General features: G+C 42.2%; 1 protein-coding gene across 1 annotated transcript in view; it reads left to right on the forward strand.

Annotated features, from left to right (window-relative positions):
• Nucleotides 1-26,272, forward strand: part of LOC142596551 (guanine nucleotide-binding protein G(q) subunit alpha) — a 165,502-nt gene that overhangs the window by 55,754 nt on the left and 83,476 nt on the right. The gene's annotated exons all lie outside the window — the stretch shown is intronic.

A 26,272-nucleotide genomic window follows, 5' to 3' on the forward strand; every position in this document is an offset into this window, starting at 1 on the left:
TGAACCCATGCTGGCTGGGTCCAATCCCCTGGTTGATCTGCGCTTGACTGTTGAGTTCACTCGTGATGAACCGCTCCTTAATCTTTCCCGGCACCGAGGTCAGGCTGACAGGCCTGTAGTTCCCCGGGTCCTCCTTCCGGCCCTTCTTGTAGATGGGCATCACATTGGCAAGCCTCCAGTCATCAAGGACCTCCCCTGTTAACCAAGACTGCTGATAGATGATGGAAAGTGGCTTCGTGACCTCCTGTACCAGCTCCCTCAGTACTCTCGGGTGGATCCCATCCAGCCCCATAGACTTGTGAGTGTCTAGGTGGCGTAGCAGGTTGTTAACTGCTTCCTCCTGGACTATGAGGGCTCCATTCTGCTCCCCGTCCCTGTCTTCCAGTTCAGGGGGCTGAGTACCCTGGGGATGACTGGTCTGGCTATTAAACACAGAGGCAAAAAAGGCATTAAGTACCTCAGCCTTTTCCTTGTCCTCGGTGACAATGTTCCCCCCCACATCCAGCAAAGGATGGAGATTCTCCTTGGTTCTCCTTTTATTCTTGATGTATTTATAAAAACATTTTTTATTATCTTTTAGAACATTGGCCAGATTGAGTTCTTGCTGGGCTTTTGCCTTTCTAATTTCCTCCCTGCATGACCTAACAAGATCCCTGTACTCTTCCTGAGTTGCCTGCCCCTTTTTCCAAAGGCGGTAGACTCTCCTTTTTTCCCTGAGTCCCAGAAAAAGCTTCCTATTCAGCCAGGCCGGTCGTCTTCCCCGCCGGTTGGTCTTACGGCACATGGGGACAGCCTGCTCCTGCGCCCTTAAGACTTCCTTCTTGAAGAAGGCCCAGCCTTCCTGGACCCCTTTGCCTTTCAGGACTGCCTTCCAAGGGACTTTCCCAACCAGTGTCCTGAACAGGCCAAAGTCTGCCCTCCAGAGGTCCATGGTAACAGTTTTGCTGGCCCTCCTCCTTACTTCGCTAAGAATCGAAAACTCTATCATATCGTGGTCGCTAAGCCCAAGACGGCCTCCGACCACGACATCTCCCACGAGTCCTTCTCTGTTTGTAAACAGCAGGTCAAGTGAGGCACCTCCCCTGGTAGGCTCATTTACCAGCTGCATCAGAAAGTTATCCTCCACACACTCTAGGAACCTCCGAGACTGTTGCCTCTCCGCTGTGTTGTATTTCCAGCAGATGTCTGGCAAGTTGAAGTCCCCCACAAGAACAAGGGGTAGCGATTGCGAGACTTCTGCCAGCCACTTGTAGAATGCTTCATTTATTTCTACATCCTGGTTGGGTGGTCTATAGCAGACTCCCAGCAGGACGTCTTCCTTGCTGGCCTTCCCCCTCAGTCTTACCCATAAGCACTCGACCTTTTTATCACCAGTGTCGAGCTCTATACAGTCAAAACACTCCCTAACATACAGAGCCACCCCACTGCCTCTCCTTCCCTGCCTATCCCTTCTGAAGAGCTTATAGCCAGCCAGTGCAGCACTCCAGTCATGAGAGTCGTCCCACCATGTTTCTGTGATGGCGACTATGTCATAGCCATCCTGCTGCACAAGGGCTTCCAGCTCCTCCTGTTTGTTGCCCATGCTGCATGCATTGGTGTAGATGCACTTGCGATGGGCTATCAATTTTGCCCCCAACGTTGTCATGCACCCCTGGGCTCCTCATAGTGAGCCTGTTTATATCCCCTTCCCCCTTCAAACTTAGTTTAAAACCCTCTCAATGAGTCCTGCCAACTCATGAGTGAGGATCCTTTTCCGCTTTGGAGACAGCTGATCTTCATCAACTGCCAGCAGAACCGGTGCCATGTAAACCTCCCCATGATCAAAAAAACCAAAATTCCACCGATAGCACCAGCCTCTGAGCCACCTGTTAATCAGGTGAGTTTTACTGTTCCTTTCAGCATTCTTCCCTGCCACTGATGGGATAGAGGAAAACACTACCTGTGCTCCCGATCCTGCAACCAATCGCCCCAGTGCCCTGAAGTCCTTTTTTTTGCTTTAGGAGTTCTCTCTGTAATCTCATCACTGCCAACTTGTACAACCAGCAATGGGTAATAATCGGAGGGCCTTACGAGATCAGGGAGTTTCATAGTAACATCCCTAACCTGGGCCCCAGGGAGGCAGCAGACTTCCCTGTGGGATGGGTCTGGAGGGCAGATTGGGCCCTCAGTTCCCCGCAGGAGGGAATCGCCTACGACAATTACCCTCCTTTTTTTCTTAACAGGGGCAGCTGTAATCCGTGGGGGTGACTGACTGGCTCTTGGCAACCCCCTGGCTGGACCTTCACCTTCACCTACCTCCCCACTTGCCTGGCCCTCAACTTCCAACTTCAACTTTCCTGTCTTTCCTTTCTCCCTCGTCTTCCTTTTTAACTTTCCACTATCACTTTTTCAGTTATATGAAAACAAAAGGATAGATTTTGCAACTGAATAGAAATCAGATGTAACTGTTAGGAATAAAAAACTCGTTTTCATCATCTTCCAGCTCTTTTAATTGAATGCTGTTAACCAGAAATAGATTTGTGCCCGATAGATGGACAATGGGAGTACAATGAATGTACTGAGAAGATTCCTCTTTTTAATTGCACCAACTGCCTAACACGGGTAGAAAGAGACTGACTCAGCTAACCAGTATTTTCTTCCACCCCATTTATCTTTTCAGTGTTGGTGTGCAATATGTATTGATAGTGCATGTGACATCTATACAGATAGTACACTCACACAAACGTAATCTTTAGTGCATAGGTAGGTCGGTTCAGTTGGATGTACTGACAGGGTGGGGTCTCCAGGGCAAGCACAGTAAGCTGATTATTGCTAGGAAAAACACTCAGCTCAATCACCCAATTTTTACATATTTAATTTGCAGTTACTTGTTTGGTTTGTTTTTTTTTACACCAACACCCCACTACCACCCCAGACCAGCTGTCTGTGTTTCAGCTGCTGTGTGAGTTGCATGCAGTTAACAAGAAGGGATAGTTTACCCCAGAGCTCTTTCTCCCATAGGAACCCCTTTGTCTCTGATTTTTATGAAGATTATCTGTTGTGAGTTACTCTTTGCAGTTAAGAAGTACTTAGTCACTCATCCTGGACCCCCAGTACCTGCATTTCAGATTAGAAGGTGATGGTTAAAGGCTTTCCTACTATTTACCTCAACAAAACAATAAAGGTGAAACATGTAGTTGAAATTGTAACTAAAAATGTGAGGGCTCTTGCCATGTATTATTCACTCTGCAGGCAGAGTCCCTCTTGACATGTGTCCCTCCAAGCATGCTTCTAGCGGAAGCATCAGGTAAAAACCTTTTAGTAGAACTAATTTGAACAAATATTTGAAGAAATCTTTAAACTTTATAGTATAAATTGAACTAGATTTGGCCCATAATTATTTTTTTTCTCCCCCAAGGGCATTCGTGACTCAGTGTTAATTATGATGAGTCCAGTGGTTGTCATCTTAAGTTGATGAGCTCAAACTGATACCAGATTATTCACATAAGAATTCATTAACATGAATGCTTTCAATATTTGTGGTTAAAGAAATTTTGGAACAAACTGGATAAAACTATTACAATCCTAAATTATCTGTGTTGAAATAATTTTATGTTAAGTTGGTTGTAAATGTTTCACTTGTAATAAAAAAAAATCAACATCTCAGATGATATCAGTTAAAATCATAGAGAATGCCTTCAGCTCTGTGCTATACGAGAAAAGCAACAATGAAAATAAACTTAGAACCTAATTTTCGTTCAGGTTTTTAAAAAAGAAAGCTACATTCATGTATATGACATTACATATCAATATATTCAGATATTATAGCATGCGTAATTTGTAGTGCTTAAGGAGTTATGAATAAATGTTCTAGAAATAAGAAGGAAAAATAATTACTTAATTATAAATTAGGGCCTAAAGAATCAGGACAATTTTTTAATTTCTTACTTTTTATGCAGTTCAGCAGTCCTATGCGCTAAATGGCTTTTTGCTTCTCCTGTACTGAGCCTCATGAAAATAAATGTAGTGGGTTGGTTGTTTTTTGGTTTTGGTTTTTTTTAGGGTTTTTTTGGTTTTTTTTAATGCGATCTAAAAAAAGGGGGGAGAAGAGGGTGAAGGGTATAATTAGAAGTCTCACAGGAGTTTGGGGGCTTATATTATACAATAATGAAACTTTGTATAGTTATATCACTATATAGTGTTGTCCCCCCGGGGGAGTAGAAATACACACAGAAATTTATTCATCATGTTCTCTTGCTGATTATTTGATTATTGTTCAGTATGCACGTGGGTAGTAAGGTTAATCTTATCCTCATACTGATTTTCAAGTAAATAGCAGAGTCTGTATACTTCTGTAGCAAAATTGAAATTCATCTGTAGTTCTCCATAATGCCAAAAATAAAAGGAATACGTGTGAGAAAGCAAGAAGTAAAACATTTACATGTGGCCTTTATTTTTATTCAAATAACCTTGCAAATTGATTCAAACTATGTATATAGGTCAAGGAAAATGTACAGCTTATCAACACTTGCTCTAATGTTTCCATTTTACTTTATTGTTAGTGTTGTGGTGTTTAATCATATGGAAGTATGCTTACTAGATGGCATGCACAAGTAGTCTGAGGAAGAACTCCTTGAAAAACATAGCTGATACTATCCTTGCACTGTTTTGCTAAATTGTTTTACAAAAAATCATCCAGTGCTCTGTCCAACTCGGGAACGTCCTCTCTGGAGCCAGGAGCTCTGTCAGCATCTCTTGGTCTGCCAAGATTCCAAGCTTATGGGTGTAGTGCTCTAAGAGGAAAGGAAGTTTCTTGTTTCCTGTACCTTGGCCTTACTGTGGTACAAAACATGAATAAGCACTCAGTAGTTTTAAAACATAGACATATCAAACCATGTTTCATTAATTTCCAGTATATTCAGAATTGTCCTCAGATAACTTAGACTTAGTAATTACATGAAACGTATTAAATCATTAAAACCTCAGTGCATTCTGCTGTGTTTTTCTGGAAGGGTAGGTTGGGGGGGAGGGGCTTTGTTTGGTTGGTTTGGGGGTTTTTTGTTTGTTTTGTTTTTTTAAGATTAGTTTGAGTTTCGGGAGATTGGAGTAATCTCAAGAATGTGCTGGAAGCCCCTCATTTTTAAGGTTCAAATATATGAAGAGTTGGAAAACATGTTATAGACAACAATCTTGAACATGTAGGTAGATAAGTGTTTTATACTTCCTAATTTTTTTCTTTAAAGTTTGGTGATAAATCAAAGGTAAGTTCTTATATTAAGTATATTGTTGTAATACAATTATATATCACCATAGGCACATATCAGTTACAGATGTTTTCACTGGGCACACTTCTGTTTTTCCATGTTACCAAGCTGCACACACCTTTTGGAAGCTGAAGTGTTTATAGGTAATCTGGGGACTAACACGAACTGTTTAACAAGTTCGGGTAGCAACTTGGAAGGCTACAGGGGCAGAGGGTGTGAATAAAAAAGGAAATACTTGGAACAATGGAAAATACATGAAAAATGGAAAGGAATACTAGAGGAATAGAGTAGAGGTTGCAAAAAAAAGATGATTATAACTTGTGTTACAGCAGCATGTGATCCAGTATAGGACCCTAATTAGTTTTATCTTAACTAATTAAATATGACTTTTGTTTCAGCATTTATATAGGGTCTCCTAGTTCTCCTGCAAGATCTTTAATGACCTATCAAGCATTGCTCTTTGTTTGTTTGTTTGTTGAAATCGGACATCTTCATATGTCCTCAGAGACTTCAAAGCAAGAACAGTTAGCCTGTACATAATTTAGGAATCAGGGCATTTCTCTTATGCTGTCAGAAGAAATCCCTCCACAGTAAAAGCTTCTATTGAGAGCATAATTCTGAATTTGCCTCCAGAATTGGTTGATTCCATACTGTTCTAATAGGTTCCTCTGACTCATTTCATTTGCTGGGTTACCAAAGGACAAGTAGGAATTGCTTCAGGCTTCCTGCCCCCCATCATAAAAACCCCCCTTGGATTCTATCTAACCCTTCTACTCCTCTGAAAGGGGTTTCATTGTAATGAGGAATTTATCCCTATTTTTATTGCTTTTTCCACTGATGTTCCAGAAAACTTAAATTTGGAAAAATGTGACATTTCAGACAATTTGATTTAGGATTTCAAAACTGTTGCAGTTTTTTTAATGTTGCGTTCAGAAGTTACTTATGCATAATATACTAAAGTTTATTTGTGCTATATATTATGTTGAAGTGCATAGGTTTACTGTCTGCCTTCAGTGGGATTAACAAATAATAACTAGAACAGTAGAAAAATTTCTTCCAACTTTCTTATTTGACTAGTCTGGAGATTTGCTTAAATGATTACTATACAGAAAGACTAAAATATTGATTATTGATGATAGCAACTGTGATAAGCACTAAAATGCAGAGCAACTTTTTTTTCCAAATTTTCAAATTGTGGTACAATGCAACATACCCTAGAGGACTGATATTCTGTTAATCACAGAATTGTTTAGGTTGAAAGGGACCTATTGAGATCATCTAGTTCACCTCCCTACTCAAGCAGGGTCAGCTAAGAGCAGGTTGCCCAGGACTGAGTCCAGTTGGGTTTTGAATACCTCCATGGATGGAGACTCCACAACCTCTCTGGGGAACCTGTACCAGTGCTCAGTCACCCTAACAGTAAGAAACTGTTTTCTTGTGTTCAGATTAATTTCTTGTGTTTTAATTTGTGTCCATTGCCTATTGTTCTATCAGTGGGCACTACTGAACAGAGTCTGGCTCCCTCTTCCTCATTCCCCCCATTAGTTGTTTATACACATTGATAAGACCCCCTGCCTTGATGTATGAAGCATTCTCTGATTTTTCACTTATTTTGAACTGAGTTAATTTTAGTTATTCCATACTAATAGCTATATATTTCCAAGTAAAGCGCCCTATGATTTTCTTCATGAATCTGAAAACAGGGAAGTATTATTTGGATCAGATACGATGAAGATTAATTGAAATAAAATGTTGCTCTAAATAGTCACTGCTTGGAGAAGAACAAAAAAGTTCTTGCTTCTGGGGAATCTAAATCCAATAGCAAAGAAATAACAAGCACTTTCAGTTTCAACAACAGGGAATGTTCAGCCAAGAAATGTAATGCAGGAAACAAAAAGCAGCAATACTTGTGCCAGTGAATCCTGTCCTATTTCAGTGACTTGTGTGTACAGGTACTCACCCATCTCACCCCCATTTTGCTGAGCTGTAGTTAAGCTTTTAAACACTTAAAGGAAAAGCCCTAAATAGAGAAACACATTGTGTGCTACTTCTGTTGTTACTTTCTGTTGTGGTTTAACCCTGGCCGGCAATAAACACCACACAGCCGAAACCAGGACAGTATCCACCCCTTATTCTATACCATCTATGTAATGCCCAGGTTCCATACTTTGCAATACATTCCAATTAATCACTACTGCTTTTCCTATCTTTTGATATATACACACAGATATCATCCCCTTGGTCTATGGGCCATCCCTCTAAAATGTCCATTGAGTTCATTTAGTCCATGACTTTGGGTTCCATCTGTCATCACAGTCTTTCAGAGCAGGAGAGGTGGTGTGCAGTGTTGGATTGTTGCATGCTGAAGCCAGTTCTGGTTCCATCACCACTGCACTTGCTTGGTTTCATCAAAGATCATTCTTCATTAGGCTGGGTGATTCCTACTGTAATACCATTGATGAGGCATATAACAACTATAGTACTACTGTCACACAGTATCACATAGAAATTAACATCATACAGTTCAAATCATTGGCTATTTTCACCCAAAATCAAATCCCCTTGAGGTACACATCAGACTTGCCCATCCTTCCGCATTACCCAGCAAGTGCACACATGTACGTGAGCAAAAGCAATCCCATGAATGGGTTTGCCTTTGCCAGAGGGGGAAGTAACCCAGACTGTCTTCCCCAGCATATTTTTTATGTGCACTACAGGGACTTTATCTCCTTCTACAGTACGTAGAAGTTTTGATTGGGCAGGGCCAGCTCGATTGGCAGATCCCCTAGTGTTGACTAACCAGGTGGCTTTTGCTAAATGTGTATCCCAATGTCTGAATGTCCCACCACCCATTGCTCTCAGGGTAGTCTTTAACAATCCATTGTATCGTTCAATTTTCCCGGAGGCTGGTGCATGGTAGGGGATGTGATATACCCACTCAGTGCCATGCTCTTTGGCCCAGGTGTCTATGAGGTTGTTTCGGAAATGAGTCCTATTGTCTGACTCGATTCTTTCTGGGGTGCCGTGTCGCCACAGGACTTGCTTTTCAAGGCCCAGGATGGTGTTCCGGGCAGTGGCATGGGGCAGGGGATATGTTTCCAGCCATCCGGTGGCTGCTTCCACCATGGTGAGCACATAGTGCTTGCCTTGGTGGGTTTGTGGGAGTGTGATATAATCAATCTGCCAGGCCTCCCCATATTTATATTTCAGCCATCGTTCGCTATACCAGAGGGGCTTGAACTGCTTGGCTTGCTTGATTGCAGCGCATGTATCACATTCATGAATAACCTGTGCAATACTGTCCATAGTTAAGTCCACCCCTCGATCACGAGCCCATCTATATGTTGCATCCCTTCCTTGATGGCCTGAGATGTCATGGGCCCACCGAGCTATAAATAATTCACCCTTATGTTGCCAGTCCAGATCCACCTCAGCCACTTCAATCTTAGCAGCCTGATCCACCTGCTGGTTGTTTGGATGTTCTTCAGTGGCCCCACTCTTGGGTACGTGAGCATCTACGTGATGTACTTTTACAACCAGGTTCTCTACCTGGGCAGCAATATCTTGCCATAATGCGGCAGCCCAGATGGGTTTGTCCCTGCGCTGCCAGTTGCTCTGCTTCCATTGCTGCAGCCACCCCCACAGGGCATTTGCCACCATCCATGAGTCAGTATAGAGATAAAGGACTGGCCACTTTTCTCTTTCAGCAATATCTAAAGCCAGCTGGATGGCTTTCACCTCTGCAAACTGACTCGACTCCCCTCCTCCTTCAGCAGTTTCTGTGACTTGTCCTATAGGACTCCATACAGCAGCTTTCCACCTCCGATGCTTTCCCACAAGATGACAGGACCCATCAGTGAACAGGGCATATTGCTTATCATTTTCTGGCAATTTATTATACAGTGCGGCCTCTTCAGCACGCGTCCTCCTCTGGTGATATTCTGAAATTTTTGCCTTCTGGCCAGTCCATGATCACTTCCAAGGTTCCTGGGTGACTAGGGTTTCCTGTTTGAGCCCATTGTGTGATCAGTGCGACCCGCTTACTCCACGTAGCATCAGTTGCGTGATGTGTAGAGGGGACCCTCCCTTTGAACATCCAGCCCAGCACCGGCAGTCGGGGTGCCAGCAGGAGCTGTGCTTCAGTACCAACCACTTCTGAAGCAGCTCGAACCCCTTCATATGCTGCCAATATCTCTTTCTCAGTTGGAGTATAGCGGGCTTCGGATCCTCTGTATCCCCAACTCCAAAACCCTAGGGGTCGACCTCGAGTCTCCCCTGGTGATTTCTGCCAGAGGCTCCAGGTAGGGCCATTCTCCCTGGCTGCAGTGTAGAGCACATTTTTAATATCCTGCCCTGCCCGGACTGGCCCAAGGGCTACTGCATGAACTATCTCACATTTAATTTGTTCAAAGGCTTGTTGTTGCTCAGGGCCCCATTTGAATTCGTTCTTCTTCCGGGTCACTTGATAGAGAGGGCTTACGATCTGGCTGTAATTTGGAATATGCATTCTCCAAAAACCTACAACGCCTAAGAAAGCTTGTGTTTCCTTTTTGCTAGTTGGTGGGGACATAGCTGTTATTTTGTTGATCACATCCATTGGGATCTGACGACGTCCATCTTGCCATTTTATTCCTAAAAACTGGATCTCCTGTGCAGGTCCCTTGACCTTACTTTGTTTTATGGCAAAACCGGCCTTCAGAAGGGTGTGGACTACTTTCTTTCCCTTCTCAAAAACTTCTTCTGCTGTATTGCCCCACACAATGATGTCATCAATATACTGCAGATGTTCTGGAGCTTCACCCTGTTCCAGTGCTGTCTGGATCAGTCCATGGCAAATGGTGGGGCTGTGCTTCCACCCCTGGGGCAGTCGGTTCCAGGTGTACTGAACACCCTTCCAAGGGAAAGCAAACTGTTGTCTTCACTCTGCTGCCAAAGGGATGGAGAAAAACGCATTAGCAATATCACTTGTGGCATACCACTTGGCTGCCTTTGACTCCAGTTCATAATGAACTTCTTGCATGTCTGGCACAGCAGCACTCATTGGCGGTGTAACTTCATTCAGGCCACAATAGTCCACTGTTAGCCTCCACTCCCATTAGACTTTCGCACTGGCCATATGGGACTCTTAAAGTGTGAGCGAGTCTTGCTGACCACTCCTTGGCTCTCCAGTCGACGAATCAGGTTATGGATGGGAACCAGGGAGTCTCGGTTGGTACGATATTTCTGCCGGTGCACTGTTGTGGTAGCGATTGGCACCTGTTGTTTTTCGACCCTCACCAACCCCACAATCGAAGGGTCCTCTGAGAGACCGGGCAAGGTGGACAGCTGTTTAATTTCCTCCGTCTCCAAGGCAGCTATACCAAAAGCCCACCAGTACCCTTTTGGGTCCTTGAAATACCCTCTCCTGAGGTAATCTATGCCAAGGATGCACGGAGCGTCTGGGCCAGTCACAATGGGGTGCTTCTGCCACTCATTCCCAGTTAGGCTCACTTCGGCCTCCAGTACAGTGAGCTGTTGGGATCCCCCTGTCACTCCAGAAATACAGATGGGTTCTGCCCCTATACAGCTTGATGACATTAGGGTACACTGTGCACGTGTGTCCCCTAGAGCCTTATACTCCTGTGGGTCTGATGTGCCAGGCCACTGAATCCACACAGTCCAGTAAACTCAATTGTCCCTTTCCTCCACCTGGCTGGAGGCAGGGCCCCTCTAATACTGGTCATAGTATTTGCTACTTGCTTCTTCTAAATATGAGTCAGGAGTCCCTTGATTAAGATTGGAAGTAAAATCATCCCTCTTACTCTGTCTGGGGAACTGCTCACTGGAAACCGGAGTAGCATGCCTGACTGGAGCAGCATTCCTTCATGCCTGACCAGAGTTGCATCCAGAGGCTGAGGGTTTGTGCCCCTTTTCCAATTGCTTTGTCAATGCCCCCTTCCCTAGAAAGGGATCCCAGCTGCTTGGCTTCCTTACCCTCTAAATCCAGGCTACTTGCCCCGTTATCCCAGCATCGGAGCAGCCAGGTGATGATGTGCTCGCCTGGATGACGACTGAAATCTTTTCACATATCTCACAGCTCACTCAGGGATAGGGATCAGGTGGTTACCGCCTTGTTTGAGTTATTCCTCTTCTTCCTCCCACAGCAGCGGCCACCTCTCTTCCTCCTCCTGTTCTGGTGATGGCCCTGCTTCGTCTGCCTCGTCCACTTTTTCCTTCTGCTATCCCCCTGGATATGCAGGGTGCAGTGGATAGCGCATTGGACTTCTAATTCAAAGGTTGTGGGTCCCTGGCAAAACATCACTAATCACTGCAGAGCAGAACAAACTGCAAAAACCAACACTAATCTTTAATATATACAGCAAAAACAGAGCATGGTGTAGATCAGATAAACTAATATCGAGAACAGATGTATCAATATTGTGAAGCAGCAACTGTTAACAGATATAAATTCCTTAATATGCTCTGGTTAATCTGATATTATCTCAAACCCTTCGTGCTCCATGTTTGGCACCAAAAAGGACTGTCGTGGTTTGACCCCGGCCGGCAACTAAGGACCACACAGCCACTCGCTCAATGCCTCGCAGTGGCATAGGGGAGAGAATCGGAAGAGCAAAAGTAAGAAAACTCATAGGTTGAGATAGGAATAGTTTAATAATTGAAATAAAGTAATAATAACAATAATAATAATAAATTGTAATGAAAAGGAAAATAACAAGAGAGAGAGAGAGGGGCAGAAAACTTAGGAAAAACAAGTGATGCAACTGCTTGCTACCCACTGACCGATGCCCAGCCAGTCCCTAAGCAGCGATCGCTGTCCCCCGGCCAACTCCCCCCAGTTTATATACTGAGCATGATGTCATATGGTATGGAATAGCCCTTTGGTCAGTTTGGATCAACTATTCTGGCTATGCTCCCTCCCAGCTTCTTGCGCACCTCCTTGCTGGCAGAGTCTGGGAAGCTGAAAAGTCCTTGACTAGCATAAGCAGTACTTAGCAACAACTAAAACATCAGTGTGTTTTAAATACATTATTCTCATACTAAATCCAAAACACAGTGCTGTGCCAGCTACTAGGAAGAAAATTAACTCTATCCCAGCTGAAACCAGGACACTTTCTCATTAATCAGAACTATTGGCCAGGATATTACATGATGGACTTTTTTTTTTTCTTCCCTCCCCTCCACTATAATTTGATAGTTCTAGTGATATCACTAGAACAGTTTTAAATGTACACTCTTTTTCCTGCAAGTTTTTGTAGCTACGCCTGTGATAAGTACATGTAAAATGGAGACATTGTGCTTAACAGATTTTTATAATTGTCCAAAACAAATTCTTGAGTTCTTTTATTCCTAGTTTCCTCTTTATACTAAAATTTGCAGTAGATCAGTGATACTTTTACTTCTGGAACTTCATGGATTTGGGTAAATGGGTATATCTGCCTTTTTGACAACTGGTTTGTGAAGACATGTAGATATCCTTTTTTTGTGGTTGGATGGTCCTTTTGGAGTGATTTGTTTTAAGATCAGATTACTTTATGTAATGTTACTGTGTTACAGTACAGTAAGAAACTTAACTTTCCTCAAATTATTTGTTAAATTTCAGAGTCTGGATGAGATAAAGATAGCTTTTTGTTTGCTACTGTTACCTGGGGCAGTGGTACCATTGTATCATTTTTCATTATAATTTTAATTAATTCTGGAGCATAATTTTTATGGTTCTTTTAAAATATGTTTTTTAACAAGCGAAATAATAGCTTTGAATTCCCATGTTCTCTAGTGTTTGGGGAAAATCACTTATATCCTAAAGATTTTTCCTTTTAGGTAGTTTGTAAATATTGGAACAATTCAGATTTTAAAAATGCAGTATGGGATCTTCCGTAGATTTTTCTAAGAAGAAATTTTCTATCGTAATCATTATGGATCATGAGACCAGTTTTAGACTGTCATCTGGTAATTCCCAGAACAGCCCTGCTTACCTTCCTGCTGATATTGCTTTTGGCTTGGATGGAGTCAAGTTTCTTCATAGCAGGTGCTGTGTTTTGGATTTGTGACCAAAACAGTGTTGATAACACACCAGCTGAACAATGCTTGCACAGGATCAAGACCTTCTCCGTTTCTCACTCTGCCCCTCCCAGCAAGTAAGCTGGGGATGGACAAGAGGCTGGGAGGGAAATCAGCCAGGGCAGCTGACCCAAAGTGACCAAAGGCATACTCCATACCGTATAACATCATGCTCAGCAATAAAACTGGAGGGGGGGAGATTGTCAGGGGTTGACGTTGCTCGGGGACTGGCTGGGCATCAGTTGGTTGGTGGTGAGTGCTTGGTTTTTGCATCACTTCTTTTTCTTTTGTTTTGTCTTTTTTTTCTCTTTTACTTATTACACTGTCTTTATCTCACCCTACAAGTTTTCTCACTTTTGCCCTTCTAATTCTCTTCCCCATCCAGCTGAGGGGGAGTGAGTGAGCAGCTGTGTGGTAATTAGCTGCCTTCCGGGGTCAACCCACAGCACTGCTACAAATGTCTTCCTATTTGCCTGCCTGCCTTCCTGAAGGTCATGTTTCACAGTCATGCTTTGCTTTTGGTTTCCCTTTCCCTTCTTTTGATTCCCATGTGATTCCAATTTGTCCATCTGAGTCTTCCCAGTGGGTCTATATGTAATTCAGAAAGTCCTCTGTGGGGCTTTTTGGACAATATTATGTCAGCATTGGATCCCCTACACAGTTAACGCCATGGGAATCATAATTTATGTAGAAACTACTTCAGAAAAAGACATATTCCCAATCTTATCTACTGAATTTTAATTTTATGCTAGAAATTTGAGGGCTTTTGTACTTCTGATTGGATTGTCCTAACTCATTTAGGCAGGAGGGACTGAAGGATTTGAAATAGGTTGGTGGTTTTGTTTTTCTCAGTGGTTAGGAGGAAGAAGGCCTAAGAAATTTTCGTTCACTTTTTTTCCCATTTTTTAAAACAAGTCTTATATTCTGATTGCATTAAATAGCTGTCCTGGTTTCGGTTGGAATAGAGTTAATTTTCTTCCTAGTAGCAGGCATAGTGCTGTGTTTTGGATTTAGTAGGAGAAGAATGTTGATAACACACTGATGGTTTAGTTGTTGCTAAGTACTGCTTATGCTAGTCAAGGACCTTTCAGCTTCCCATGCTCTGCCAGGTACACAAGAAACTGGGAGGGGGCACAGCCAGAATAGTTGATCCAAACTGACCAAAGGGCTATTCCATACCATATGACGTCATGCTCAGTATAGAAACTGGGGGGGGGGGGTTGGCCGGGGGCAGCGATCGCGGCTCGGGAACTGTCTGGGTATTGGTCGGTGGGTGGTGAGCAATTGCCTTGTGCATCACTTGCTTTGTATAATATTATTATTATTATCATTATTTTATTGTTATTATTATCATTACTGTTTTACTTTATTTCAATTATTAAACTGTTCTTATCTCAACCAAGGAGGTTTTCTCACTCTTACTCCTCCGATTCTGTCACGAATGCAGGTCTGTGAATACTGCTGATTATGTCGATTCACTATGAATGAGTGACTTTACGCAGTTTGATTTAGTAAAAGTTAGAATTTACTTATAGCGAATATCAGAATTTGATTATAGCATTTTTAATAGCACTCAATCATCAATGATTAATAAAGTGATTAGACAAAATTGATCAAACAGTGACTTAGTTACAGATTTGAAGATGGCAAGGTTCACTTTATTACTACATAGAAGCACATAAAAGAGAATTAAATCACAACAAGTTAAGATGATTCATAAAAGCATTGCGTATATATGGAATAAAGGCAAAAAGAGGGGGGGGGGGCGAAAGGGGACCCTCCCGTTGAGTCACAAGGTTCAGACTAGACCCCCTTGCTTTCTAAACTCCTTCTCAGAGAGGAGCCTAGGTGCGGCTAGGTCTAGTCTTAGTCTCAGACTTGGTCAACGGTTTATATGGATAAGGGTAATGTATGTATATGCATATATGTATATCTAGTACATAGGAAAAGTATATAAAGGAAATTGGATTATATGAGAGAGAAAGAGAAATTGTATGTAGGGGATACAGAAACCCTCCCGTGGAGTCACGAGGTTCAGAATGGACCCCCTTGCTTTCTAGACTCCTTCTCAGAGAGGAGCCTAGGTGCGGCTGGGCCCACTCTTAGTCTCAGACTTGGTCAATGGTTTAGGAGAGTAATGCTATAAGAATAGTACAGCAATATAAAACTCCTTTTAAAATTAAATCATACATCTATAAACTACTTAAATTGATTCATGCATGCACACTTACAACTATAAATGCATATATGAAAATAGTATACCTGTTAAAAATTCCCCTCGAGTTTAGTGAAATACTCACGTCTAATGCCTTGGCATTTCTCAACGGGCGAGAGTAGAGTCTCGAGGAGTGAAGAATATCAGCAGCCCAGGCTCCGTTGTCGATCTCCGGCAATGGAGTTCTGGTAGCAGCAGACTTTTGGATATCTGCTAAGTTTCGCTGACTCCGAGCGACGCTTCGATCGGAGGGAGATGCTGGTGCGGCCCGCGGCGGTCCAGGAGAGCTCAAAGGGCCTCACTTAGGACTGCCGTTTATAGGATTGTGAGATGATTGACTTTAATCACCAGTAAATTTCCATCCGAGCCACAGTTCGGGTCGGCTTGTTGATGGAATTCCAGCAGTGATGATACCACCCTGTTTCAAGGCTGTCCGGGGTAGCTGTTTGTTCTCGTTCCCCTCGTTAGCCATAATATGAATGTTGATAAGAACAGAGCCACTCTCTGCTCCAGCCATGTAGGAGTTTCTGGTACAATTAAGGGGCGCTTAACTGACCAACTCGCTACACAAAAGCTGCGGCCTGGAATTCCTGAGATTGTAAAGCGGCCGAAGTGAAGGGGAAAAAAAGAACAGAAGAACAGGGGCAGGGGGAGATGTACCACCACAGATTCTCTCCCCCATTCCATCGGGGTAGGGGGAGTGAGCGAGTGGCTGCGTGGTGCTTAGTTGCTGGCTGGGGCTAAACCACGACAGTAGCTTGAGTCCATTTTTGAACGAGGGAGAACAAAAGTCAAGTCACTAAGTTGTAGTGACTGTTTACTGAATGTTTACAGGAAGAGAGATGTAGGTATAATTAGATCATTTGTTCTGAAAGCTTCATTACCTCCCAAAGAATCATCTGTCAGATTACATTTGGCGGGGGCGGGATTTTGTGTGACTCTTCATGTGTTTTGGTGAAGCTAATGAAAAGTTTTTCAGTTTTAATTATACCGAAATTACTGTCTGTCTTTATCTGGTTCTTTTTTTAATTCCCTTCTGCACCCTTCCTGATTTCTCCCGTTACCCTGGCTAGCATATCTGTTTTGCATTTTTTGCACATACGTTGCAGGGGAGGGACATGACACAATCTTCATTAACTGCAGATGAATCTCAAAAGAATTCAAATGGAAATGCACCTAATATATATAATGTTAGCCCAAACAGGCACCTTTTTGCAGTTCAGAATCTCAAGCATCTCTTTTTCAAGCCATTTCCTTTCTGCATTTTTTTTTCTTTCTTTGCTTTCACTTTTCTTGAAAGATAAGCCTTCTGTCAAATCTGTTGTGTCCTCACTCTTAAGGACTATTAACATAAGATCCAGGCTTGACATGCATGAAAGAACATCCAAACTCAAAACACTTGATACAACTTGTTCTCTGAAAATTGTTCTTCGCTTCTGATATTCTTGCTGATTATCAAGCTGAGAACCAGAAGAAGGTTCATTGGGAGCACTTTTCTTACTGGGTTGTGGGGAAGCAGAGGAGTTTAGCTTCTTGAATGGGACTTTTTAATGGAACTTCTCTATAATATTGTATACAGTCTAGGACAGCAGAAACTTTGCTTATGTTGTTTACACTTCTCATTTTACTTGCATCTTCTATGTAAAAGTTCTTCAAAGTACGTAGATCAGTTATGTACAAGTGCAAAACTACTGGTAGTCTAAACTGATAAGTATGAAAAAAGATATATAAGGAAGTCCAAACAGATGTTCTGTCATTTAGTTTCCCTCTGAGAAAATGTGTCCTTGCTTACTATGTGTAAAGAAGTTGTAGTGGCGTGAAAACATGATTCTGTAAATTTTTCTTTTTCCACTTGAAGTTCTGCCTTCTGAAGTAATGAAGCACCTTCCCAATTCTTTCTTTCTGCCTGTATTTTAGATTTCTCCAAATACATTGGATAATCTGTTTTGTAATGCATTATTATTCTAATTATTGTACAGTAATTCCAAGTTACTTCAAGTTTGGTTTCCATTAAAACAGAAAATTATGTGTAGCTCTGGGAGTTCTTAACCTTTGGACATCTGCCCTTTTTCAAGGAAAAAAAATGTAATTTAAACAGACCACAATGAAGAAAACTCCCTATACATGCTGTTCGTTATTGTTCCCTTAGTTCAATTACTTAAAATACACAGTAAGACAGCAAAAACTGATTGAAGCTTACATATAACTATCTCAGAGCACCGTACATGTCCTTTGCCGGTGATTTTATTAATCATATTATAATTATAATACTATACTTTAGTGTCATAGTTTATATAAAGTATAAATAAATATACATATATATTATCATTATAATATATCATATATATATTTATATATATACACACACACTTTATATTGTCGTGGTTTAGCCCCAGCCAGCAACTAAGCACCACGCAGCCACTCGCTCACTCCCCCTGCCCCGATGGGATGGGGGAGAGAATCGCAGGAGTAAGAGTGAGAAACACTCCTGGGTTGAGATAAGAACAGTTTAATAACTGAAATGAAGTAAGGTAGTAATGATGATAATAACAATATAATAATGATAATAATAATAACAATATACAAAGCAAGTGATGCACAATGCAATTGCTCACCACCCACCGACCGATACCCAGCCAGTTCCCGAGCAGCGATCCCTGCCCCCTGGCTAACTCCCCCCCAGTTTATATACTGAGCATCGTGTCAGATGGTATGGAATAGCCTTTTGGTCAGTTTGGATCAACTATTCTGGCTGTGCCCCCTCCCAGCTTCTTGTGCACCTGGCAGAGCATGGGAAGCTGAAAAGTCCTTGACTAGCATAAGCAGTACTTAGCAACAACTAAACCATCAGTGTGTTATCAGCATTCTTCTCCTACTAAATCCAAAACACAGCACTATGCCTGCTACTAGGAAGAAAATTAACTCTATTCCAGCCAAAACCAGGACATATATATACCTTTAGATATAATCATAATATTATAATTTAGTGTTGTGGTTTATCCCCAGCTGGCAACTAAGCACCACATAGCCACTTGCTCACTCCCTCCCAGTGGGATGTGGGGGAGAATCAGAAGGATAAAAGTGAGAAAACTCATGGGTTGAGATAAAGACAGTGTAGTATTTTTAAAAAAAATCATAAGGAAAAACAAAACAACAAAGAGAGAGGAAAATAAAACCCAAGACAGAGAAGTGATGCAAAAGAAAACAATTGCTTACCACCAACTGACCAATGCCCAGCCAGTCCCCAAGCAATGACAGCCCCCACCAACCTCCACCCACCAGCTTTTGTTGTTTAGCATGACTTCATATGGTATGGAATATCCCTTTGGTCAGTTGGGGTCAGCTGTCCCAACTGTGTTCCCCTCCCAACTTCCTGTGCACCCCCAGCCTACTCGCTGGCAGGGCAGTGTGAAGAGCAGAAAAAGCCTTGATGCTGTGTAAGCACTGCTCAGCAGTAACTAAATCATCCCTGTATTATCAACACTGTTGTCATCACAAATCCAAAACATAGCCCCATAGTAGCTACTGTGAAGAAATTTAACTCTATCCCAGCCAAAAGCAGCACAACTTTGAATGAATTTATCTTGTTTTGAAATAGCATTCAAACTTTATAGTTCAAATATGCTGGAGACTAAACCCAGTCCTCGCTGCTGTACTGTTAAGTGCATTATAATCACTATATATTTATAATAATTATAATTTCCATATTATAATATGGAAATAACATGTTCATTTCCAGGATTTTTTTCTAGCAATATGATTTTCCTCTGCATCTGCATATAGCATTGGATCTCTATTGACTTATTTCTGAGCCCTTATTTACAGGTGCAACTCTGTTTTGACAACGAAGTAACTTCTTCATATATTTAAATCTTTTCTACAAATTTCAGGTTTTTCCTAGAAAAATCTCCTTCCTAGTGTGTCTTTAAAAATATTTCATATCTTTCTGTGACATAACATTTTGTTGGAATCATATTTAAAGAATACATGGGTTTTGAATTATTTTTTTTTAGTTTTCCGTCAGAGACCGGGCTAAAAATTTGTTTTCCAGTATAACTTTACATCTTACTCAGATTTAAATATTTGATAAAGTTAATCACAGTCCTCTTCTGTTGAATTTAAATTATTTTAAATGGATTGCAGTACATACTATTTAAACATCTAAATGCAAAATCAAACATAAAATATAAATTTTAACTGTGAAGACCTACATTCCAAACCGAGTGGGATTTAGATGAATCAATATCAGACTAGATCCCCCTTAATAGAAAGATTTACTTGATATATAGTTGATGTCTTGCAGAGATGAGCTGGGGGCTCCTGAGATAGATAGAGCTCACAAGGAAACCTTCGTGAAACACCCCAAGGGAAACAAGGGATGTTCCACTAAGAAGGTGACATGGCCAACAGCCCAGATGAAATGCCTCTACACGAACGCACACAGCATGGGGAACAAACAGGAGGAGTTGGAAGCTGCTGTGCTACTAGAAAGCTACGACCTGATTGCCATTACTGAAACTTGGTGGGACGAATCCCATGACTGGAATGTGGCTATTGATGGCTACAGGCTGCTCAGAAGGGACAGGCGAGGAAGGAGGGGCAGAGGCGTTGCCCTCTACATAAAGAAATCAATACAGTGTGAAGAGCTGTCCCTGAAGAATAGCCATGAACAGGTCAAAAGCTTATGGGTAAGAGTCAGAGACAGAGGCAACAAAGGGAACCTTGTGGTTGGTGTCTACTACAGGCCACCTGATCAAGGGGAGCCTGCTGACGAAGCCTTCTTCATCCAGCTCCGGGAGGCATCGTGCTTGCAGACTCTCGTCCTGCTGGGGGACTTCAACCACCCCGACATTTGCTGGAAAAGCAACACAGCGAGCTGCAGGCAATCCAGGAGATTCCTAGAATGTATAGACGACAACTTCCTAAGCCAGGTAATAGACACCCCTACCCGAGGGGATGCAAGACTGGACCTGATGATCACCAATGCAAGTGAGCTCATCAGTGATGTCAAGACTGGAGGCAGCCTGGGCTGCAGTGATCACGCATTGGTGGAGTTCATGCTCCTGAGGGACATGGGAAAAGCGAGGAGTACAGTCAGGACCCTAAATTTTCGAAAAGCAAACTTCCAGCTCTTCAGGGAGTTAGTCAGAAGGAACCCCTGGGAGACGGTCCTCAGGGACAGGGGAACGGAACAGAGCTGGCAGATCTTTAAGGACACCTTCCATAGAGCACAAGAGCTCTCAGTCCCCATGTGTAAGAAATCAGGCAAGGAAGGGAAGAGACCAGCATGGCTGAGTCGAGACCTGCTGGTCAAACTAAAGAGCAAGAGGGAACTGCACAGGCAGTGGAAGCAGGGACAGGTGTCCTGGGAGGAGTACAGGGAAGCTGCCCGGTTGTGTAGGGAGGGGGTCAGGAAGGCCTAGGTGAGGATGGAGCTGGATTTGGCAAGGGACGTAAAGAATAACAAGAAGGGCTTCTACAGGTATGTCAACCAGAAAAGGAAGGTTAAAGAAAGCGTACCCCCCTTGATGAACAAGAATGGCGACCTTGTATCAACAGACGAGGAGAAGCCTGAGGTACTCAAATTCTTTGCCTCAGTCTTCACCAGCAACCTCTCTCCTCATCCCTCCCGAGTCGATGGACCGCAAGATGGGGACCAGGGGGGTAAAGCCCCTCCCACTGTAAGGGAAGATCAGGTTTGAGACCACCTGAAGAGCCTCAATGTACACAAGTCTATGGGACCTGATGAGATGCACCCCAGAGTCCTGAGGGGATTGGCTGATGTAGTTGCCAAGCCACTCTCCATGATATTTGAAAAGTCATGGCAGTCAGGTGAAGTCCCTGGTGACTGGAAAAAGGGGAATGCTGTGCCCATTTTTAAAAAGGGAAGAAAGGAGGACCCTGGGAAGTATCGACCTGTCAGCCTCACCTCTGTGCCTGGGAAGATCATGGAGCAGATCCTCCTAGAAGCTATGCTCAAGCACATGGAGGACAGGGAGGTGATTTGAGACAGCCAGCACGGATTCACCAAGGGCAAGTCCTGCCTGACCAACCTAGTGGCTTTCTATGAAGGAGTGACTGCATCAGTGGACAAGGGAAAAGCAATGGATGTCATCTACTTGGATTTCTGTAAAGCGTTCGACACAGTCCCCCACAACATCCTTCTCTCTCAATTGGGGAGATATGGGTTTGATGGGTGGACTGTTCGGTGGATAAGGAATTGGTTGGATGGTCGCATCCAGAGGGCTCGATGTCCACATGGAGACCGGTGACGAGTGGTGTCCCTCAGGGGTCCGTACTGGGACCGGTGCTATTTAACATCTTCATCAATGACATAGACAGTGGGATCGAGTGCACCCTCAGCAAGTTTGCAGATGACACCAAGCTGAGTGGTGCGGTTGACACACCAGGAGGACGAGATGTCATCCAAAGGGACCTGGACAAGCTGGAGAGGTGGGCCTGTGTGAACCTCATGAGGTTCAACAAGGCCAAGTGCAAGGTCCTGCACCTGGGACGGGGCAACCCCCGGTATCAGTACAGGCTGGGGGATGAAGGGATTGAGAGCAGACCTGCGGAGAAGGACTTGGGGGTACTGGTGGATGAAAAGCTGGACATGAGCCAACAATGTGCACTTGCAGCCCAGAAAGCCAACCGTATCCTGGGCTGCATCAAAAGAAGCGTAGCCAGCAGGTCAAGGGAGGTGATTCTGCCCCTCTACTCTGCTCTGGTGAGACCTCACCTGGAGTACTGCGTCCAGCTCTGGGGCCCTCAGCACAAGAAGGACATGGACCTGTTGGAGCAGGTCCAGAGGAAGGCCACAAAAATGATCCGAGGGCTGGAGCACCTCTCCTATGAGGCCAGGCTGAGAAAGTTGGGGTTGTTCAGCCTGGAGAAGAGAAGGCTGCGGGGAGACCTTATTGCGGCCTTCCAGTACTTAAAGGGGGCCTATAGGAAGGATGGGGGCAATCTTTTTAGCAAGGCCTGTTGTGACAGAACAAGGAATAATGGATTTAAACTGAAGAAGAATAGATTTAGACTAGACATAAGAAAGAAATGTTTTACAGTGAAGGTGGTCAAGCACTGGAACAGGTTGCCCAGAGAGGTAGTGGAGGCCCCATCCCTGGCAACATTCAAGGTCAGGTTGGACGGGGCTCTGAGCAACCTGATCTAGTTAAAGCTGTCCCTGCTCACTGCAGGGAGGTTGGGCTAGATGACCTCTAAAGGTCCCTTCCAACCCAAAGCATTCTATGGTTCTATGGTTCTATTGTATATAATGATGTGTCTTTAACCTTTAGCTTCAGATATATGAGAGTTATTTCATCCTTCCAGAATGACTGTGAATACTCATAATACATTTGACAGAAGAGATTTTGAATTCATACCATTCATACATCTGCTATTTACTGGGGAGGAGTAATATTTATCAAAAGGCAATGCTTATTTTGATGATATAAGGAAAGGTTTTGAATGAGACACTGGTAAAGGTTGAGAAATCTTGACAAATCAACATTGGTTTCAGTGAATCCACACTGATTCATATCAGCTGGCCCTGCATTCAACAAGTACAGATTACTATTAATGAAATAATTTACTGATTTAGCAAGTTTTGGAAGGAATGTGTTTTTATCTTCTAAAATATTGCATTTTAGCACAGGTGAAAATTTTATTTCCTTAATTGCCCCACGATATTTAAATGGAACTGTAACTTCTCAATGAAAAAAATATATTAATCTTAAAATTTATTTTTGTGGTTAGTATTTTCCTTTTATTTTCAGAATACGTCACACTGTAAGGTATTTCCTATATAATAGATACCATAATGCAAATAAATAGTTGTGCTGGTTTTGGCTGGGATTTTTATTTTTCGGCATAGTAGCTAGTATGGTGCTATGTTTTGGATTTGTGCTGAAAACAGTGTTGATAATACAGGGATGTTTTAGTTATTGCTGACCAGTGCTTACACAGCGTCAAGGCCTTTTCTGCTTCTCAGACTGCCCTGCCAGCAAGTAGGCTGGGGGTGCACAAGAAGTTGGGAGGGGACACAGTTGGGACAGCTGACCCCAACTGACCAAAGGGATGTTCCATACCATATGACATCATGCTCAGCATATATAAAGCTGGGGGAAGAAAAAGGAAGCAGGGGACATTTGGAGTTATGGCATTTGTCTTCCCAAGTAACTGTTATGTGTGATGAAGCCCTGCTTTCCTGGAGATGGCTGAATACCTGCCTGCCGATGGGAAGTAGTGAATGAATTCCTTGTTTTGCTTTGCTTGTGTGTGCGGCTTTTGCTTTAGCTATTAAACTGTCTTCATCTCAACCCACGAGTTTTCTCACTTTTACCCTTCCGATTCTCTCCCCTATCCCATTTTGGGGGGAGTGAGCAAGCGGCTGTGTGGGGCTTAGTTGCCGGCTGGGGTTAAACCACGACAACAGTATAGCATTTTTTCTTCCAGCCAAACCAGACAACAGTGACTTAAGTGCCTTGTGCAATTGGTAATGTGATGAAAGAAATCACCGTTGCCACCAAAGGCTTGTTTTTTACAAAGTTAGGTCCAGATATTTTTCAACTGTACATCTTTTGTATGATATATGTGGTCAGTTCTAAATACTGCTGAATGGTTACAGAAAGCCATGAGTCACTGAATCTCCCTCTGTTGTTGTTGTATAATATACCATAAAAGGTGTTTGTCATATACAGGGGTAGGATCTGTTTCAGTTGCAGAATCTTTTAAGAGATCCCAATAACTACTATGAACACTGGTAATTCATTTCATTCAATAGAGAGTGGCAGGAAGAGAGTTCTTAAGACTCCTACTGAATAACAAAGTAAAAATTTTAAGACTTGTACATTTTGCTTCAAAACAAAATCATTCTATTTCAAATATAATGTAAGTCCATATCTTCTAATACAGCAAACCGCATTTAAAGATTTCAACTTTTCAAAAATAATTAAGTTTTAATAGTGTAATAAATATATAACTAATGTTCTCTGTTTAGTGAGGTAGGAGTGATATTGACATAGCAATGGATCTCATTTAAAAAATTGCAAACAGTAACCAAGATTTGTGGTGGTTTTTTTGTTTGTTTTGTTTTCTTAATAAAAGGTCTTTAGCCTAGGTCAGCTTTTGAGAGAATTTGTTATGAGTACAAAAAAACGCTGTGTTGTAAATCTCTTCATTCAGATATTATTGTAGTTTAGATGTCAGAAATCAGAACACCTCTGGAATTCTGTCAGCCAAGGATTGCACATTTTGAACAATTTTGTTGAGATTGTGATAAAATAAAATACTGTAAAATGTTTTACAACATAAGCCTAATTACTTTCCTAAAAAAAAAAAGTTGGTTTCTTCTATTACCATTTATATGTCACATTTCTAGCAGATATTTTCTTCTAACATGAGCAAAAAAAAAAAGAAAACAAAACTGAAAAAAAGGAAATAGACATTACAAAAGTTTCTGTCTTAGTGTTTGATTCATTAATGTTCCATACAGTCATTCTTACATCTTTCTCTTTTGTCAGTGGGCAGGCAAAGGCTGCTGTAATGGAAGTTGCAGCAGGGGCACACAATATACCGATGATTTCTGGTTACCTCCTCCTGCCATTATTTTTCATAGTGAAACAAGATTTGGGATGCTTTGTGATGTTGGCCAGAACTACTTACAGGCTTTCCACTTGCAGCCTCCCATCTGCGTGATTCTTTGAGGCAAATATAACTCTAGAGTGAATATATAGTTCAGTGAGTGATAAATTTAAATGACCTAATTTAGCTACAAACTCCTGAACATTTATTGTAATGTACTTCTCTAGAGAAGCAAATCTAGGACCTTGAAAATTGCATTAGTCCATCCTATTCTCAAGAGGCCAAAAATCACACAGAAAGCTTTTCCAATCTCTCATTCCTGGACCAAGTAATTGAGAAAAGGATAACTAACAATCTCCATTAGCATGTTTCATGTATTAACATTCCAAATGCCTCTATATCAAGGTTCAAACTAGTGCAGAGGTCAAAGACTAGCTCTTTATTATAATAATAATAAAACCTTTCAAGAGTAGACTTAGTTTCCAAAGGCTGATCTGAATGAAGGACTGTTTACTGAATGAGTATGTCTACGCAATGATGTGATGTGGTTTAATAAACCTTTTAAAAGTGAATTCCAATTAATTTTCCCGAGTGTTTGTGTGGAGAAGCCATTGGATTTGATAGTGAGTGGCACCTAGAATGCCTTGTAATACAGGAAGATTTTTTTAAAAGTGGAAGAAAAATATAGGGAGTACTTAATTTATTCTTAAAATAGATTTATGGTGTGGTACCATATTTCTCACTATTCACAAAAGGGGTCACAGAAATGCAAATATCAATATAAGAAATAAAATAGTCTCTATAAGCAATAACCTAATTCTATATCAAAATAAATCAGTGAGCATAATTGCAGCAAGCATAGCACTTACTGGAGCTATAGCTGTGACATAAAACAGCCTGTATAATGTACCAGAGAAAAAGCAATTATTTCAAACCCTGTTCATCAAGAACTGCATGATAAATGCATGTGGCTTTGGAATCCAGCAAAGCCTGTGAGTCAGTAAAAACTCTCATACTGCCAAAGAATGAGCTCAATTCAAATGTTTCTTATGTCCAGAAAAGAAGTTGGTTGTTTCCAAATAAGTCTTTTTTTGGTGATAAGCTTATGTTCAAGACCATAAAAACTAGCTGGCTTCCAAGCTGTTTAAAAGAATCCATAACAGTTTAGCAGCTT

This window comes from Pelecanus crispus, chromosome W, assembly GCF_030463565.1.
Source record: "Pelecanus crispus isolate bPelCri1 chromosome W, bPelCri1.pri, whole genome shotgun sequence".
NCBI classification, from domain to species: domain Eukaryota; kingdom Metazoa; phylum Chordata; class Aves; order Pelecaniformes; family Pelecanidae; genus Pelecanus; species Pelecanus crispus.